This window comes from Pseudophryne corroboree, chromosome 1, assembly GCF_028390025.1.
Source record: "Pseudophryne corroboree isolate aPseCor3 chromosome 1, aPseCor3.hap2, whole genome shotgun sequence".
In the NCBI taxonomy this organism is placed as follows: Eukaryota; Metazoa; Chordata; class Amphibia; order Anura; family Myobatrachidae; genus Pseudophryne; species Pseudophryne corroboree.
The window spans coordinates 620,290,070-620,311,197 of record NC_086444.1 but is presented as its reverse complement, the minus strand read 5'-3'; the positions used below and the strand labels follow the sequence as shown (position 1 = coordinate 620,311,197).

The window sequence follows — 21,128 nt, the reverse complement described above, 5'->3', positions numbered from 1 at the left end:
ATTCAACTGTTTATAATACACAGAGTATATATGACGCTGGTGCGCTTGCGACATGTAGGGGGTACCCACTCCTCTGGATGTTCTAAGTGCGGTAGTCTGGATGCAGACTTTTGGCACATTCTCTGGCAGTGTCCCAAGATAGCCGTATTCTGGACGGGTGTTACTGACGCCCTGGTGTCAACGGGTATTCCCTTGTCTGTGTGCTCCCCGACGACATGTGTGTTATCTGCTGTGGAGGAGGATGCCCTGGACCCCCCTGCCAAACGATATGTAATTAATCTGTGTGGCCTGGCCAAGGTGTGTATCGCCAGGCTTTGGCTAGCCAGAGATGCACCCACACTGCGATCATGGGTCACCCTTGTAAATGATACGGCCTCTCACGAGAAATATGTATACCTAGCTAGAAAAGCGGGGGGAAAATATCAGGACCTGTGGGGTCGATGGCTTGAGTCCCCGCTTTCTGGAACCCGAGGTGTTTAGATATGCTGCAAGGGATTAGAGTGGGTGTGTGACTTTTGCTCTGCACTGGGTACACTGCCTCTTTTCTCTATGTTATCCCCTGCACCCGCGGTCAGCCATTCCCGTTCCCCTGCCATTGCTTTAGCTCTGAAATCAGCTCAAATTTATGATGTGCTGCCATAGATATCCGTATACAGCTTTCATTGATTTATATGCACCTTGTTAGCATGCAATATTGATTCTAAATTACAACCTATGTTTCGGAATTTAGGCCTGCACCGGTGTTCTATGATAACCATGATAATTGGTCCCTAGTGGACAGGGGAATCTGCGTATTCCCTGGGCTGGGGATCTACTATGGGGTGTGCTGTTGTTTTTTGTTTTTTTTTGTAATGTGTTTAATGTTAAACAGAAAACTAATAAAAAAGTATTGAATAAAAAAAAAAATAAGCATCAGCATGCGTCCAATAGTATGTGGTCTTGTGAAATCACATTTGGATAAATTTTATTGAAAATACAGACCACCTGTAAACACTGGTAATAATAAAGACCACCTGGTCAATACAAAGTGCTCACAAAGGGTTACTAATGTTGTAACCAAATAAATTACCATTCGATATCCTACAAGTAATATCTGTAATGAAGGTATTAAGTAAATATCATGCAAGTGTAATGCCAATCCTATATATTAGGGTAAAAGGAAGAAATGAGCAGTGATTCTGCTGTCAGTGTTAGGCACGGAGTAATAACCAGATTCCTATTCTACTGCACTCGGTTTTCCCAGGAGGTCTCCCATCCAAGTACTGACCAAGCCCGACACTGATTAGCTTCCAAGTTCGGATGGTATTGGGCGTATTCAGTATGGTATGATGGTAGAATGCTGTAGATGTCGCAACACACTCGTCAGATCACTGATGAGAGATCACTTGAAAACTATAGTAATTACTTAAATAGATACAGTAGGAAGGAACGATAGGTGGATCTGCTGCCAATATTAGGCGGGGGTAATGGTCAATCAATCAATCAATCAATGTGCATAACACAAGGAAGAGAGAGAAATATACTCAAATGTGCATCTGCATGACTCCCTGTACCAAATTAGATGTATTCAAAATCACAATAGCTCCACCAGGGTAACTGCTACATATGCCAGGGGAAGAACACTCTCACCATATAGAAGATTCAGTGTCACTCCAATACATGCAGTATAAGCAAACAATAGGATATGATAGAATGTAACAGCATAGCCAGAATGACTGCCACTAAGCAAGACAAAGAGACCTATATCTCAGCATGGCTAAAAGCTGTGAACGGAAATTACAACTGACGCTGTGATCAGTATGAAGGAGAAGATATGAAGGCTAAATAGCAGTGTAGATTAGGAAAATACGGTGACTGCAGCAGCAGAGAGTTGTCCCGCCGCTGCAGTCAATTACCAATGAACCGGAGCTTGTAGGGGAGAGAGCGTCCAGTGAGCCCTGGAGAAGTGTGGTGGGGAGTGGCAGCGGGGCGGCCCACTGCAGCGGAAGACCGGTTTCGCCCACTAGCGGGGCTTGATCACTTTTGTACAGGGAGTAATGCAGATGCACATTTGAGTATATTTCTCTCTTTTCCTTGTGTTATGCACATTGATTTATTAACATATCAGAGTGCAACTTAATTATATGCATGATAAAATTGCTCATACCAGGATTAACCTCTAAATGTCAAGTACCAACGGTATCATTTGTCTGCATCAGTTTTTTATTTCCATTATGAATTCAACAAAATCTATGTCTCTTAACCAATTTTTGTGTCTATATTTGACATAATTTGTGAATTGTCTTGCTCTTTTCCTCGTGGACTCTTACCAGTGATCCGGAGGTATATATCATTACCCCCACCTAACATTGGCAGCAGATCCACCTATTGTTCCTTCCTACTGTATCTATTTAAGTAATTACTATAGTTTTCAAGTGATCTCTCATCAGTGATCTGACGAGTGTGTTGCGACATCTACAGCATTCTACTATCATACCATACTGAATGCGCCCAATACCATCCGAACTTGGAAGCTAATCAGTGTCGGGCTTGGTCAGTACTTGGATGGGAGACCTCCTGAGAATACAGAGTGCAGTAGAATAGGAATCTGGTTATTACTCCGTGCCTAACACTGACAGCAGAATCATTGCTCATTTCTTCCTTTTACCCTAATATATAGGATTGGCATTACACTTGCATGATATTTACTTAATATCTTCATTACAGATATTACTTGTAGGATATTGAATGGTAATTTATTTGGTTACAACATTAGTAACCCTTTGTGAGCACTTTGTATTGACCAGGTGGTCTCTATTAGTATCAGTGTTTACAGGTGGAAAGGCGTGGTCTATATTTTCAATAAAATTTATCCAAATGTGATTTCACAAGACCACATACTATTGGACGCATGCTTATTTTTATTCTTATATATGTTGTTTGTCCTTAATGGTTGGATACACTGTTTATTTTAGACGATACTCAATAAAATTTATGTTTTAAATTTATATAATATCTAGATTTCTTCATATTAATTTAAGAGTGCACCCACAAAGGAGTCTTTCTTCTTCTCCAATTTTGTATAGTAGTTTTGCTGTTTGACTTTGGGTGCACCACCAGATAGATTTATCCACAGATACTCTCGTAAACTTGATATTTTCTGGTTATTTATTCTTTCTAATATCTATGACTGGTGCGGAATCACCCCTTTTATATTTACAAGGTGGTACCTTACACAGCTATTATGTCCTTATTGCCCACTCGCTGGGACGGGTAAGGGTCGATCACAACCTAAACCTATCTCTTTCCGCTGGCCTAGGGCAGGCATTGGTTGATATGGCTACTTCTTTCAATAATTCCACTAGGGTACAAAAATCTCTTCCATTTGTGTCGTGGAATGTAGAGGGATTGAATTCACCAATCAAAAGGCGTAAGGTTCTGAGCCATCTCAAATGTTTAAAACCTGATGTGGCATTTCTTCAAAAGACCCACTGGGATGCCAAGGACCCCAATGTCTTAAGAGACAATTGGCTAGGTGAGTATAAGACCTCCTCGTTTACAGCAAAACATAGGGGTGTCCTCATATTGCTTCGGAAACATTTAAATTTCACTATAAGGGACTCTTGGATTGATACAGAGGGTCGTTTTCTATTTCTTAAGCTATTGTTATGTGGCTCATTGTATACCCTGTCACCATTTATGCCCCTACTACTCCGATAGACCACTTCTTTGCTGATTTATTTGTGAAATTTCAGGGTTGGGTTGAGGGACCTCTTATATTTGGAGGGGACTTCATTAATGTACTATCATTAGCTTTGGATAGGTCCTCCTCCATTGGTGAGGCTAGACGTACATATGCCCCTTCCTTACAATTGCTACTTGACTCCTTGCAGCTCTGTGATCCCTGGAGGTCCCAGCACCCTACCTCACGTGATTACACCTTTTACTCCCATCCTCAGCACACATCCACCCGGATAGATTTTTGGCTGTTATCCCTCTCTCTATATCAGTGTGTAGTGGATTCAGTAATTGCACTTATTGATATTTCTGATCATGCCCCTGTGTGGTTTACCTTATTATTAGAGACCCCCCCCCCCCCCCTCCTGACCTCCTATAATTGGAGCAGTGGCGGAACTAGCGAGCAGTGGGCCCAGGTGCGACAAAATGCTTTGCCCCCCCCCCCCATCCCATCCAAGTCCACCCCCTCACCCCTGGAGAGGATCTGGTGAGGGGGACCTGCTCAGGGCCAGAGAAATGGATACCTAGCAACAGTGCTGTAACTAGACATTTTAGCACTGTGTGCAAGAAACGGCATCGGAGCCCCACCCCTGCATGCAAAACAGGGGCAGTGCGCGCCATAGGCGCGCGCAAAAATACATAGTGGCGTGGCTTCGTGGGGAAGGGGTGTGGCCACAAAATAATACCAATTCATAAAACGGTGCACAGTAGTCTCCATTATTCAAATTACGCCGCACAGTAGCACCACTACACCAGGTAGAGACCCTTTTACACCTTACGGCGGGCAGAGTCCTCTTTTTACACATTACGGCAGACAGCGTCCCCTTTTTACACATTACGGCAGACAGTGTCCCCCTTTTTACACATTACGGCAGACAGCGTGCACTTTTTACACATAACGGCAGACAGCGTCCCCTTTTTACACATAACGGCAGACAGCGTGCCCTTGTTACACATAGCGGCAGACAGCGTACACTTTTTACACATAACGGCAGACAGCGTGCCCTTGTTAAACATAGCGGCAGACAGCGTACACTTTTTACACATTACAGCAGACAGCGTGCCCTTGTTACACATTACGGCAGACAGCGTCCCCCTTTTTACACATTACGGCAGGCAGATTCCCCCTTTTTACACATTGCGGCAGGCAGATTCCCCATTTTTACACATAGCGGCAGGCAGATTCCCCATTTTTACACATAGCGGCAGGCAGATTCCCCATTTTTACACATTGCGGCAGGCAGATTCCCCATTTTTACACATTGCGGCAGGCAGTCCCAAGAAAGAAAGAAAGAAAGAAAGAAAGAAAGAAAGAAGAATTGTACTTACCCTCTCCGCTGGCTCAGGCTCCTCGGTGCAGCTTCTGACGATTCCCGGGCAGGAGAGAAGGAGGAGGAGGGAGGTGGAGGAGGGAGCCGCAGCAGCGCTGTGTTATTGGTGGAGGCGCTGCTGCTGCTGCCCCTCTGCTTCACTATAGGCTGTTCTCGGAAGACAGCCTATAGTGAAGCAGAGGGGCAGCAGCGCCTCCACCAGTACAAAGCGCTGCTGCAGCTCCCTCCTCCACCTCCCTCCTCCTCCTTACCCCCGTGTCGCTGCGCTCCTCTCCTCTCCGGGCGGCTGTGTGCTGCGGGCAGCGGTTGCCCGCAGCACACAGCGGCATGTAATGAGTCAGTTTGACTCATTACATGCTTTGGGCCCCTGGACAGAGGCGGGCCCCACTGGTTGCACTGGCGGTAGTTCCGCCTCTGAATTGGAGGTTTCTGGGCTGCCTCCATAAGTTACCTGATTTTCGTACTCATATTGAGAAGGCCTTTTTGAACTATGTGAATGATAATGTGGAGCACTTAGATAATATTAATTTGTTTTGGACTGCGTTTAAACCAGTGATCCGTGGCCAGATTATTGAATATGTGTCCAGGAAGCGCAAACAATTGATTGCTAAATTAGACGAACTGAGCCGTGCGTTAGCAACTGCTTATGATGCACTATTACTCAATGAGTCCTCGGATAATTGCCAGGCTTATCTTGCCGCAAAGCATGCGTGCCCAATACTCACATAATGCTCAGCGTAATAGATATTTCCGTGGTTTAAAACAAACCTGGTAGGTTACTGGCCAATCTAGTGAGAACATATAACTCACCCTCTTATATTCTTCAGTTCAAGGTGTATTCCCATGCCCGGGTTACTGAAGCTTCGTATATCTCTGAACAAGAGACTTCATTTTTTGACGAGTGCTTCAGACAATTCTAACTACTTTAAATGCTCTATGCCGGAAGCGTATATAATCCACTGTATGTGGTCGTGCGATTTAGCACAGACCTTCTGGAAGAATGTACAATCATATATTAATGACGAATTACACATTTCTTTTACTGTTCATATGGCCTGTGCTTTCTCAAACCACTAACCCTCTTCAACTCCCTTTTTTTATATCCTTCTGTTAGAAAGGGTGGCAGCTGTATTGAAAAAGACTATTCTATCACAATGGATTACATCTGAACCAGTTTCTTTTTCCCTTATGACTGCTCGCCTTCTTTATTTGTACCAGATGGATTGGTCTGAGTGTTTTCTAGACGTTGAATCTAAAGCCCCCCAATTTTTTTATATTTGGCTGCCTTACTTACCCACTTTGCCATCTTCGACTATCGAGTCGGTGCGGAGGGTTGTCAGACTGTCCACTTGGTACAATATAGAAGTCCTGGACAAGGGCATTCCCCCCTTTTAATAATATTGGTATTATGTCTGGTTTATTTACTTTTCTTATTTTGGTTTATGGTACCACTTTATGGCTATTATTATTATTATTACCAGTTATTTATATAGCGCACACATATTCCGCAGCGCTTTACAGAGAATATTTGGCCATTCACATCAGTCCCTGCCCCAGTGGAGCTTACAATCTATATTCCTTATCACATGTACACACAGATACATTCACACTTCGGTTAATTTTGGTTGGAAGCCAATTAACCTACCAGTATATTTTTGGATTGTGGGAGGAAACCGGAGAACCCGGAGGAAACCCACGCAAGTACGGGGAGAATATACAAACTCCGCACAGTTAGGGCCATGGTGGGAATCTAACCCATGACCTCAGTGCTGTGAGGCAGTAATGCTAACCAATACACCATCTGCACTGTCATATATACACAATGCACCCCGTATGGATATCCTTAAAACCTGGACTGTAATGGCAAAGTTTGGGAAACTCTGCTCTACATCATGTTTCAAACCAACACCAAAAAGGAGATTTTAAAATTACTGTATAGTCCAAGGGCGGTATTCAAATGATATAACACGCCCAATCTCATTTCTAAAGTGATCCCCGTTATCTCGCATATCGCACCCATAGTAATCAGGTTTAGCTGCGTAAAGGGTTAGGGTGCCTCGCTACCCCCGGGGGTAGCGAGCTGAAATGATGATACCACGCCCGTCATCAGAAACAGAATGGGTGTGGAAGGGAATGAAAAGAATTGAATACTGCCAAGAGTTGAACTAGCATCAAACAGATGGCTGCATTGTCAAATCATGTTTATTCCTAGTTGGACTTCATCAGTGGAGTGTATCATCAGTGGAGTGTATCATCAGTGGAGTGTATCATCAGTGGAGTGTAAAAATAAGATTTTACTTACCGATAAATCTATTTCTCGTAGTCCGTAGTGGATGCTGGGACTCCGTCAGGACCACAGGGGGATAGCGGCTCCGCAGGAGACAGGGCACAAAATTTAAAAGTTTGACCACTAGGTGGTGTGTACTGGCTCCTCCCCCTATGACCCTCCTCCAAGCCTCAGTTAGGATACTGTGCCCGGACGAGCGTACACAATAAGGAAGGATTTTGAATCCCGGGTAAGACTCATACCAGCCACACCAATCACACCGTACAACTTGTGATCTGAACCCAGTTAACAGTATGACAAACGTAGGAGCCTCTGAACAGACGGCTCACAACAATAACAACCCGATTTTTTGTAACAATAACTATGTACAAGTATTGCAGACAATCCGCACTTGGGATGGGCGCCCAGCATCCACTACGGACTACGAGAAATAGATTTATCGGTAAGTAAAATCTTATTTTCTCTGACGTCCTAGTGGATGCTGGGACTCCGTCAGGACCATGGGGATTATACCAAAGCTCCCAAACGGGCGGGAGAGTGCGGATGACTCTGCAACACCGAATGAGAGAACTCCAGGTCCTCCTTAGCCAGGGTATCAAATTTGTAGAATTTTACAAACGTGTTCTCCCCTGACCACGTAGCTGCTCGGCAGAGTTGTAATGCCGAGACCCCTCGGGCAGCCGCCCAAGATGAGCCCAGCTTCCTTGTGGAATGGGCCTTGACAGATTTAGGCTGTGGCAGGCCTGCCACAGAATGTGCAAGTTGAATTGTGCTACAAATCCAACGAGCAATCATCTGCTTAGAAGCAGGAGCACCCAGCTTGTTGGGTGCATGTCACGATCCGGGTATCTGGACGCCATTTCTTACCCATCAGATGCCTCCTAAGGCTGGCTCAGCGCTCCAGGACCGGATCCCATCTGTTATCCTAATGTTCACATTCCTGCATCCTCTCCTGTCTCTCTGAGACGCTGTCACAGTAACGCCTTATTACATCTGGCATGGCGTCTCCCGCGGCCTCCGCCGCCGTCCCTGAGCTTCTGCATGCAGAGTGTCAGAGTGGCGATTACGTCAGCCGCGGCCTCCGCTGTGTCCGCGTGGTTGGATGTGCACTTGTCAGCCTGGCGTCTCCTGTCTCCAGTGGCCGGCGCCGCCATTACTGTTTTCATTACCACATGGATTACAAACCAAACTTCCCTCCAAGTGTCTGCATGGGCGCAGCCATCTTGGATTCTGTCAGCTGATCATTTCCTCCAATCTGTTGTCAGTATTTTTAATCTGCATAATTGCCAAGCCAATCCCTTCCTTGCTGCAGGTATAAATACACTGTGCCTGAGCAAGGAAGGCGTCAGTGCTTTGGTTGTCAAACCTAGTTCCTGTTTGTCTCTCTCCTGTGATTGTCTTCCAGGTTCCAGCTCCTGACTCAAGACTTCCACCATAGAGACCCGCACCAGCATTCCACCTGCGGTGTAGCCTGACTCTCCAATCCATTGTGGATTCATCTGTTTCCAGCTACAACATTACCTGCTTCCAGCTCAGCTTCCAGCAGAGTACAGCTTCCCTTAAAGGGCCGGTGTCCTTTCTACACTTTACCACTCTCCACCGGTATTATTATTTCTCCGCTCTCAAGTTCTACATTTCAGTTCATATTTCATCGCTCCCAAGTTCATTTATTATTTAACTGGTTCCAGCCAGTATCCACTCCGTGCTAACAACAGTCTGGTTCCAGCCAGTATCCACAGCAGCTGTTTTATCTTCAGCAACCCAGCTTTTCCTGGAACACCAGCTGGCACAATCCTGGGTTATCTCCATTGCTACAGTCGGGCCTGGTAAGGACTTTCCATCTAGAAGATCATAAGAACTATCTCACACTACCAGTGCCCTGTGGCTCCTGCCATCCTGTAGTACCCAGGAACTGTATTTATTCTTTGCTGACTTTTACGTTTTCTTTTACTGCTGCTGTGTTGCGGAGTTGTCATAATAAACATCATTGACTTTTATCCAAGTTGTCGTGGTCACGCCTTCGGGCAGTTATTATTCATGTTACTTACATGTCCAGGGGTCTGATACAACCTCCCAGGTTCCGGTACATCTCAGCCCCTACAACTGAGGCTGCCTCCCGTCAGCTCAGGCCCTCAGTTGTGACAGTGCATACAGTATAAACAGCGAGTCAGATTTTCTGACTCCAGCCGTCCTTGAAATATATATTTTCAATGCTCTGACAACGTCCAGCAACTTGGAATCCTCCAAATCGCTAGTAGCCGCAGGCACCACAATAGGCTGGTTCAGGTGAAACGCTGAAACCACCTTAGGCAGAAAGTGAGGACGCGTCCGCAGTTCTGCCCTGTCCGAATGGAAAATCAGATATGGGCTTTTATAGGATAAAGCCGCCAATTCTGACACTCTCCTGGCTGAAGCCAGGGCCAGTAGCATGGTTACTTTCCATGTAAGATATTTCAAATCCACCGATTTGAGTGGCTCAAACCAATGGGATTTGAGAAAATCCAAAACTACATTAAGATCCCACGGTGCCACTGGGGGCACAACCGGGGGCTGTATATGTAGTACTCCTTTTACAAAAGTCTGGACTTCAGGAACTGAAGCCAATTCTTTTTGGAAGAAAATCGACAGGGCCGAAATTTGAACCTTAATGGACCCTAATTTGAGGCCCATAGACAATCCTGTTTGCAGGAAATGTAGGAATCGACCCAGTTGAAATTCCTCCGTCGGGGCCTTCCTGGCCTCACACCACGCAACATATTTTCTCCAAATGCGGTGATAATGTTGTGCAGTCACCTCCTTCCTGGCTTTTACCAGGGTAGGGATGACCTCTTCCGGAATGCCTTTTTCCCTTAGGATTCGGCGTTCAACCGCCATGCCGTCAAACGCAGCCGCGGTAAGTCTTGGAATAGACATGGTCCCTGCTGAAGCAGGTCCCGTCTTAGAGGTAGAGGCCACGGATCTTCCGTGAGCATCTCCTGAAGTTCCGGGTACCAAGTTCTTCTTGGCCAATCCGGAGCCACGAGTATCGTTCTTACTCCCCTTTGCCGTATAATTCTCAGTACTTTTGGTATGAGAGGCAGAGGAGGAAACACATACACTGACTGGTACACCCATGGTGTTACCAGAGCGTCTACAGCTATTGCCTGAGGGTCTTTTGACCTGGCGCAATACCTGTCCAGTTTTTTGTTGAGGCGGGACGCCATCATGTCCACCATTGGTCTTTCCCAATGGACCACAATCATGTGGAAGACTTCTGGATGAAGTCCCCACTCTCCCGGGTGCAGATCGTGACCACACGCCCTGGAAGTTTCTTCCCTGTGTGACCGCTCCCCAGCCTCTCAGGCTGGCATCCGTGGTCACTAGGACCCAGTTCTGTATGCCGAATCTGCGGCCCTCTAACAGATGAGCACTCTGCAACCACCATAGCAGAGACACTCTTGTCCTTGTGGACAATTTTATCCGCTGATGCATCTGCAGATGCGATCCGGACCATTTGTCCAGCAGATCCCACTGAAAAGTTCGTGCATGGAATCTGCCGAATGGAATCGCTTCGTAAGAAGCTACCATTTTTCCCAGGACTCTTGTGCATTGATGCACAGATACTTTTCCTGGTTTTAGGAGGTTCCTGACTAGATCGGATAACTCCCTGGCTTTCTCCTCCGGAAGAAATACCTTTTTCTGAACAGTGTCCAGAATCATCCCTAGGAACAACAGACATGTCGTCGGGATCAGTTGGGATTTTGGAAAATTCAGAATCCACCCGTGTTGTTGGAGCACTACTTGGGTTAGTGCTACTCCGACCTCCAGCTGTTCTCTGGATCTTGTCCTTATCAGGAGATCGTCCAAGTAAGGGATAATTAAGACGCCTTCTCTTCGAAGAAGGATCATCATTTCGGCCATTACCTTGGTAAAGACCCGGGGTGCCGTGGACAATCCAAACGGCAGCGTCTGAAACTGATAATGACAGTTTTGTACCACGAACCTGAGGTACCCTTGGTGTGAAGGGCAAATTGGGACATGGAGGTAAGCATCCTTGATGTCCAAGGACACCATAAAATCCCCTTCTTCCAGATTCGCTATCACTGCTCTGAGTGACTCCATCTTGAACTTGAATTTTTTGTATGTACAGGTTCAGAGATTTTAGATTTAGAATCGGTCTTACCGAGCCGTCCGGCTTCGGTACCACAAATAGCGTGGAGTAATACCCCTGTCCCTGTTGTAGGAGGGGTACCTTGACTATCACCTGCTGAAAATACAGCTTGTGAATGGCCTCCAATACCGTCACCCTGTCGGAGGGAGACGTTGGCAAAGCAGACTTTAGGAAACGGCGAGGAGGGGACTTCTCGAATTCCAACCTGTAACCCTGAGATACTACCTGCAGGATCCAGGGGTCCACCTGCGAGTGAGCCCACTGTGCGCTGAAATGTTTGAGGCGACCCCCCACCGCCCCTGAGTCTGCTTGTAAGGTCCCAGCGTCATGCTGACGCCTTTGTAGAAGCCGGGGAGGGCTTCTGCTCCTGGGAAGGAGCTGCTTGTTGCAGTCTCTTACCCTTTCCTTTGCCTCTGGGCAAATAGGAATGTCCTTTTGCTCGTTTGTTCTTATAGGAACGAAAGGACTGCGGCTGAAAAGCCTGCGGCTTTTTCTGCTGGGAGGTGACCTGGGGTAAAAAGGTGGATTTTCCGGCCGTTGCCGTGGCCACCAGATCCGATAGACCGACCCCAAATAATTCCTCCCCCTTATACGGCAATACTTCCATATGTCGTTTGGAATCCGCATCACCTGACCACTGGTGCGTCCATAAACTTCTTCTGGCAGATATGGACATCGCACTTACTCTTGATGCCAGAGTGCAAATATCTCTCTGTGCATCTCGCATATAAAGAAATGCATCCTTTAACTGCTCTATAGTCAGTAAAATACTGTCCCTATCCAGGGTATCAATATTTTCAGACAGTGACTCCGACCAAGCCACGCCAGCACTGCACATCCAGGCTGAGGCGATTGCTGGTCTCAGTATAACACCCGTATGTGTGTATATACTTTTTAATGTATTCTCCAGCCTCCTATCAGCTGGATCCTTGAGGGCGGCCGTATCAGGAGACGGTAACGCCACTTGCTTTGATAAGCGTGTGAGCGCCTTATCCACCCTAGGAGGTGTTTCCCAGCGCGCCCTAACCTCTGGCGGGAAAGGGTATAATGCCAATAACTTCTTTGAAATTAGCAGTTTTCTATCTGGGGTAACCCACGCTTCATCACACACTTCATTCAGTTCCTCTGATTCAGGAAAAACTATCGGTAGTTTTTTCACACCCCACATAATACCCCTTTTTGTGGTACTTGCAGTATCAGAGATATGCAAAGCCTCCTTCATTGCCGTGATCATATAACGTGTGGCCCTACTGGAAAATACGTTTGTTTCTTCACCGTCGACACTGGATTCAGTGTCAGTGTCTGGGTCTGTGTCGACCGACTGAGGTAAAGGGCGTTTTACAGCCCCTGACGGTGTCTGAGACGCCTGGACAGGTACTAACTGGTTTGCCGGCTGTCTCATGTCGTCAACCGACTTTTGTAGCGTGCTGACACTATCCCGTAATTCCATAAACAAAGCCATCCATTCTGGTGTCGACTCCCTAGGGGGTGACACCACCATTACAGGCAATTGCTCCGCCTCCACGCCAACATCGTCCTCATACATGTCGACACACACGTACCGACACACAGCAGACACACAGGGAATGCTCTGATAGAAGACAGGACCCCACTAGCCCTTTGGGGAGACAGAGGGAGAGTTTGCCAGCACACACCCAAGCGCTATAAATATATATAGGGACAACCTTAATAAGTGTGTTCCCTTTATAGCAGCTCAAATATTATAAATATCGCCAATAAGTGCCCCCCCCCTCTCTGTTTTTACCCTGTTTCTGTAGTGCAGTGCAGGGGAGAGTCCTGGGAGCCTTCCTCGCAGCGGAGCTGGGCAGGAAAATGGCGCTGTGTGCTGAGGAGAATAGGCCCCGCCCCCTTTTCGGTGGGCTTCTTCTCCCGGTTTTTTTGGAACCTGGCAGGGGTTAAATACATCCATATAGCCCCAGGGGCTATATGTGATATATTTTAGCCAGAATAGGTATATTACATTGCTGCCCAGGGCGCCCCCCCCAGCGCCCTGCACCCTCAGTGACCGCTGGTGTGAAGTGTGCGGAGAGCAATGGCGCACAGCTGCAGTGCTGTGCGCTACCTCATGAAGACTGAGACGTCTTCTGCCGCCGGTTTCTGGACCTCTTCTCTATTCGGCATCTGCAAGGGGGTCGGCGGCGCGGCTCCGGTGACCCATCCAGGCTGTACCTGTGATCGTCCCTCTGGAGCTAGTGTCCAGTAGCCTAAGAAGCAAATCCATCCTGCACGCAGGTGAGTTCACTTCTTCTCCCCTAAGTCCCTCGTTGCAGTGAGCCTGTTGCCAGCAGGACTCACTGAAAATAAAAAACCTAACAAACTTTTTCTAAGCAGCTCTTTAGGAGAGCCACCTAGATTGCACCCTGCTCGGACGGGCACAAAAACCTAACTGAGGCTTGGAGGAGGGTCATAGGGGGAGGAGCCAGTACACACCACCTAGTGGTCAAACTTTTAAATTTTGTGCCCTGTCTCCTGCGGAGCCGCTATCCCCCTGTGGTCCTGACGGAGTCCCAGCATCCACTAGGACGTCAGAGAAATTGGTCTTACATATCCTCTATAAGGAATACATATGTGATCCGGGGCTGACGGGATGCTGGCTGTCAGCCTGAATCCCGGCAGCGAGCGCAGCAAGTCCCCTTCTGTGGTCACCATGCTTCGTGCCTGGTGGCAAGCTTTGCTCGCCACAGGTTATATTCTTACTCCAGTGGTGGCGTGGACCCATCACCCGAGTGGGAATACCGGGCTGCGGTCGGTATTCTGGCCAATGGCATTTTACCGGCTGTTGGGAATCCAATGTCGATATCCTGAACACGAGGATGCCGACAGCCGGTATATTAACTGCATCCCCTCTGTAAACAGTATGTATACAGTATACACCTACAGAGCTTTCTCTTGGCACTTCCATCCAGGGTATGTGTAGAGCAGTGAAACACACATTGGATTATTTGCGATTTCACCTAGTATTTGATCCCATTGTGATTTTTTTTTTTATAAAATAGACAAATCTTAAAGATATATTGGCCTCTCGCCAACTGAAAGAAATGAAAAACAGCAACATGACCTTGTTAAATGTATTGGTTCATAATATATAAATTTGGCTACTGTAGCATCTGTAAGTGTGTTCATTAAAACAGGAAATTATTTTTTGACCAGGATAATTTGAGGCAATTTGTCAAATTGCAACACTACCTCAGTCATTTATGTGTTAGAGTGCAGACTTAAATATGTAAGGAAAACTAAGCGTCCCTTTAAGTTAATGGCAAAGGATCACAAAAGAAACATTAAGAATAAAATGGAGAGCCGTTCGGTTTCCAGACATTTCCTCATACACCACACCTCAAATCCAGAACACTTAAGCTTCAAGGCAACTAAACACATCCAAATGGGAGCACAGAAGGAAGCTGTGCGACCAAAGCTCTCTCAAAGAGAGGATTTGAATATATATATATAAATACGCTGTCTCCCTGGGGTCTCAATGAAAGTTATGAAATTAATTCCTGTAAAACTTATAACATCAGTTGTATAATATGTGACAACACTAATAATTATGGTTCCTTTTCACCTCTACATTATTGTGCTAGATTTAGGCAAACGCAGGGGGTTTCCAGTTTCCTGGAAACCCCCCTTCTCTTGTTAAGTGGCTACAGGTTACTATTACCAATCGTAGTCCATGTAAATGGTTAATCAAGTAAAAGAGGAAAAGGAATTACATTTAAAAAAAAACCTTGTGTTGAACACTTGTGTGTTGACCTTTTACCCATTAGCTGGAATCCTTTGAACACTACAGCATCCTCTTCAATGCTACTTTAACATTATTTGGACTATGCAGTCATTTAAAATCTCCTTTCTGGTTTCTGTTAGGATCCTGATCTGAAACATTACAGCCTATGGCAGTGGTTTCCAAACTTTTTTGAATTACGGCACCCTAGAATATCAGATTTTTTTTCACAGCACCCCTAGGCCAAAACTTTCTTATTGAGAAATTTAGAAAGAAATATTACATTAAGTAGATCGCGTTTATATGTCATCCTTAGGGTCAGTTGTGTGGTGAGGGACAAGATTTGCTTCTGTTTGGCCACATATTTTATGACTGGCAGCCACCAGCACTGGTTTTGCCTATTATATTGACCATGAGTAATTTGAATTGGTCCTGGACCACCAACCCAGGGCACCCCTGCAAGTGTCCCGAGGCACCCCAGGAAACCACGGCACACAGTTTGGGAACCACTGGCATATGGCCTTCCCAATGAGGGGATATTCGATGCAGGATTGTGTTACCTAACCTTTACAGGAATCTGTTTCTTCTACGTTGTTAGTGTACTGTGTTGGTATGGTTATTTAACAACTTAACTGTGTACGAAAAACACTAAACTATGTGGATATTTCTTCTTGTTGCATGAGTAACCAAAAAGCATTTTAACGTCTTACACTTGATGATGGAAGGTATACGTTTTGATCAGGGCCGGACTGGCCATCTGGCACTTCTGGCAAATGCCAGAAGAGCCGATGGCCACGTGGGCCGGTCCAGCGCTGACTGAGACATGCTGCCGATCAGTTCGGCGGCAGCGTGTCTCAGCTGTCAGGAGAGGAGAGCGCCCGCCAGCGCGGCTGTGTCTGGCGCAGCGGCGTATAGCGGACTTCAAACCAGCCGCCGGTTCGTGAGCCAATCAGAGCTCGCGGACGGCAGCCAATCAGAAGCCGCCGGTCCGCGAGCTCTGATTGGCTCACGAACCGGCGGCTGGTTTGAACGAAGACCGCTATACGCCGCTGCGCCAGACACAGCCGCGCTGGCGGGCGCTACCTCTCCTGACTCACCCGTCCCTCACAGCCGGAGCCCGGAGGAGGAGGAGCAGCAGCAGCAGTGCAGCAGCGGTAAGCAGCTGCAGCACTGGCTGGTGTGGGTGCATTTGTTTACCTGGCACTGTGGGGGCATTTGTGGATCTGGCACTGTGGGGGCATTTGTGGATCTGGCACTGTGGGGGCATTTGTGGATCTGGCACTGTGGGGGCATTTGGCCTAACCATAGGGCAACCATGTGGGGGCAAACCATAGGCCTAATTCAGACCTGATCGTAGCAGTACATTTGTTAGCAGATGGGCAAAACCATGTGCACTGCAAATACTAGCGGCTTTATTTTTACATTGCAATTTAGATTTCAGTTTTAACAGACCCTACCCAAATCTAACTCTCTGCACATGTTATATCTGCCCCTCCTGCAGTGCAAATGGTTTTACCCATCTGTTAACAAATTTGTTGCCACGTTCAGGTCTGAATTAGGCCCCATGTTGTCATGCAAGAGAAGCAAATACATTTCGATTTTTTTTTTGTGCAGGGTAAATACAGTATGCTTTTGCATGTAGCCCACAAATATTAGACAGCTTTATTTTTACACTGCAATTTAGATTTCAGTATGAACACACCCCACCCAAATCTAAATCTCTCTGCACGTTACCTCTGCCCCATGTGCAGTGCAACATGGTTTTACCCAGTTGCTTGCTTTTTTGCTTTACTTACAAGCAGTGGCGTAAGTTTATCCCAGTTGCCCGGAGGCAAGAAAAATATTGGTGCCCCCCCTCCCTATATATCATCCGTGAGCCAATAAGATGCCGTTTTGAGATCCGAGTAACACCGAGTAAAACCGAACCCGCTCATCTCTAATTCTAGCTATATGAAGCTACTACAAAACCCGTTGCAACTAGGCAGATCTATGTAGGGGTCCAACCACACACTACATAGATCTGCTCAGTCACTCACAATGCTGATTATTTCTCTGACAATTAATTTGCAAGTGTCATATCCAGGATTAGAACCCACAACCTTTTACACTGGTAGCATGCACCTTACTGATGGAGATATGTGCTCTTGCATAGGAAGTATGAGAATTCTAACTATATGAAGTTACGTGTAATTGTCAGAGAAATATCTTCATATAGTTAGAATTCTCATGTTTCCTTTACAGGAGCAAATAGCTTCATCAGTAAGGTGTCTGCTTCCAGTATATCTATTATAAAGAGGGTGTGATTTGTAAGGTGCAGTGACTAGTGGGGAAGTCGGCTATGGAAGAGATACTGGCTGCTGTCAATTAATTGATTAATGTCGCTGAACACATGGAACAGGAGGAGAGGTGCCCCCCTTCAAAGCAGGAGCCCGGCGGCAGCTGACTCCGTTGCCTCCCAGAGTTCTGACTCTGCTTACAAATATGAATCAGGCCATAAAGGGCACATTGTTTCGAAGAGAAGATTCCCCTCTTTTAAACCAGGGTGCCAGTAGCAGTATGGGAGAGATATGTGCACAATGGGATGCGGTCAGGATGCTGGCGGTTGGTATCCCGGCAGTTGGTATCCCGGTGTCAGATTCCCGACACACAGCCAAAATACAGACACCGGAACTATGACATCAGCTGAAATGCCAATGCCAGAATCCGTACTGTCAAAGTCAGAAAAATATCACGCTACACACTGCCATATTTGCACCTCATGCGAGTGACTGTTGCACGTTCATGAGCCCTGCCGTGCGTGCGCATACTCGCCGTTGCGGGCACCCGCAGGCGCACGGTGTGCGCATTTACGGTAAAGTTTATGTGCGTCTAGCGGGCGACTCGTTCATAACATATTTTAACTGTATAATGGCCCTCATTCCGAGTTGATCGGTCGCAAGGCGAATTTAGCAGAGTTACACACGCTAAGCCGCCGCCTACTGGGAGTGAATCTTAGCTTCTTAAAATTGCGACCGATGTATTCGCAATATTGCGATTACTAACTACTTAGCAGTTTCAGAGTAGCTCCAGACTTACTCTGCCTGTGCGATCATTTCAGTGCTTGTCGTTCCTGGTTGACGTCACAAACACACCCAGCGTTCGCCCAGGCACTCCCACAGTTTCTCCGGCCACTCCTGCGTTTTTTCCGGAAACGGTAGCGTTTTCAGCCACACGCCCCTGAAACGCCGTGTTTCCGCCCAGTAACACCCATTTCCTGTCAATCACATTACGTTCGCCGGAGCGAAGAAAAAGCCGTGAGTAAAAATACTTTCTTCATAGTAAAGTTACTTGGCGCAGTCGCAGTGCGAACTTTGCGCATGCGTACTAAGCGGATTTTCACTGCGATGCGATGAAAAATACCGAGCGAACAACTCGGAATGAGGGCCAATGTATTTTGTAGATTATGGTCCCTTTGATAGAATCTGAAAGTTTAGTTAAGGTAGCATGTTCATAGACAAAGAGAACCCTCTTTGTTTGATACGAAGGGTCAGACAAGGGTTATACAGTGGTGTTTAGTATCCATCGGAAGAGTATTTAATTAGCAATATTCCGGTGTTGGTTTGAAGCGGATTAATCGCTCGTGCGAATAGTTATGGACATAAGCAGTTTATGGACTTTTACTATTATTTGCACTTTATTATCCATGCGGCGGGAAACCTAGTTTCCCACCCACCTGAGCAGTTGGAAATAGTCACAGCCCACCTGTATGAATCAACCTATGACCTTTTGTTATAATGCGAAGACGAATTCCTGTGTCCAATGAACAATAAGAATATAGGGACCATTGTACTTTATTATGTGTAGGGTATAAAAGGACAAGCCACTCTGGGCCAGCTCTCTATTCTCTTCAACGGTTCTCATTGCTGATAATCGGGAGCTGGATATCCAGAGGCGCATGCGATTGTTTCCCTTGAGCGTAAGTTTCTCCGCAATCATATTGTCTTTATTGTTATTGTGAGCCATATCTCTCTCTCTCTCTCTTCTCCCCTTTTCTCTCTCTTTTCCTCTTAAATTGTTATTGTACTGTTATTGTATTTTAAGTGTAGTTATCTGGTTGGTTAGTTAGTCTATGTTATATTGGTAGTGTATGACTTGTATTGTATTATTCTTTTGCAAATAGAACGTTCATATAAGGTTTTAGAACCTAAGATCGGTATCTGTGTATTTCTTATATTTCTAAGTATTCTCTGAGCGTCGGAGACGCTCGTACAGCTTTAAGTTAATAAGGTTACACTGTGTTACATTTACACCCTATCACTACACCAAGGTTTATTGCATAGATACATTGTTTATGGTATAGTTATAAAGGTTTAACATTGTGAGCATCAGCGCCGCTTGTGATCTCCTCGTGGTCCCAAGCGTCGGCTACGCTAATAGCGTATCATTACGTTAGTCGGCAGCCAATAACGTGCCCGCCTGTGATCTCTTGGCCGTGAGCGAACGTGACGCTTGAGCGTCTCGACTACGGCTAAGCGATTGTTACGCAACGTGCGTACCCTTACGATATTCCATACGCCAATAGCGTACTGTGTTCTTTGGCCTCTTAAAGGGTTTTAAGTAAGATAAATATTTAGCTTTATCAATTGGCGGCTCGTCCGTCCTTCACATATCTGTACTAGGTAATTTCAGCAGACATTATCCATCAGCAAAGGGCGGGAGATCATATTCCTCGTAGTGCTGACTGGATAAGCGTCTGCTTCGCTTAGTAAAGGGTGCTGAAGGAATCCGGAACCGGAGGTAAGAACAACACGCTAGTGTCTTTTAAAAAACTGTTTTTTTTTTCTGTTTTGCGTACGCACACACGCATGCATATATCTGCATTTCTTTTTCATTCGTGTATTTTCATATCACTCTCCTGTTTGCCATTTTATAATTGATAAACGTGCTAAGAGAGATTTGTCGCTATTAACAGTTAAAAAAGTAAAAGTAATACATTAAGGGGTAAATTGTAAAGCACGCACACAGCTCTGCCTAAGGATACAAGGAGAGACCGGTGTGGTGCTCGGTAGATGATCGAGGATCACCTACATTGATAAACGTGTTAATTGTGTTACGGTGGATATCTGCCTTGCGTACACGTGTCTCTAACAAAAGGCTGAGACCCGCGTGCGAAACCCAAAGGCCGACGCACGCAGCGTATATTACGCAACGGAGCGTCTGGGTACGCCCACGTAACAAATCACACGATAGTGTTATTTTAAACAGGCGAAAAGGTGGCAACGCGATAAATAGCGCAAATCAATTTTAGTGTCCGAAATTTAAGCTAATAGATCCTTCTCCAATTTACGACTCATCTGGTCTAAAGGGAAGAAATTTCTGCGCAGAAATAGAAAGAAATAGAAACAAAAGTAAAGTGTACATGTGGTGAGTGAGTGTTTGCATATATAAAGTTTCTACAATTTTTGGGATTGAACCACAGGAAATCATCGAGTTCTCGTGAGGTACATACGTGTAAGTGACATACATGGTGGCTAGGGAGGCATCCCTTGTTAAACATATAAAGAGCATTAGAGTGTAGCAGACCAGGAGGTCATACTGTAGCAGACCAGGAGGTCCGGAACAGACCAGGAGGTCTAGGTACAGCAGACAAAGAAGTCCGCTATAGAGACAAGTAGCACAACACCAGGAAGGGTTGGTGCGGAACCCATATAGGCCATAAAGCTCAGGCTGAAGGAATTCGCAGCTGCTAAATTTCGATTCCACTGGTCGCTCCGCACATAAGATTAGTTGCTTATGTGCTGAACGATTGTACCGCACATAATTGTGTGCATTAGTTAGTAATTTGACCCAGTACCATTTGCGTACGGAAGGGGTCATAAACGCTATTTGTACATTCTAACGTGATTTGTGTAATTTTTTATTTTTTAA

At 46.0% G+C, this 21,128-nt stretch overlaps 2 pseudogenes; one reads left to right on the top strand and one right to left on the bottom strand.

Annotated features, from left to right (window-relative positions):
- Positions 1 to 1,218: 1,218 nt before the first annotated feature.
- Positions 1,219 to 1,337, bottom strand: LOC134953855 (5S ribosomal RNA; annotated as a pseudogene).
- A 1,125-nt stretch (positions 1,338 to 2,462) lies between these two features.
- LOC134959648 (5S ribosomal RNA) lies at positions 2,463 to 2,581 on the top strand (annotated as a pseudogene).
- The last annotated feature ends 18,547 nt before the right edge of the window (positions 2,582 to 21,128 follow it).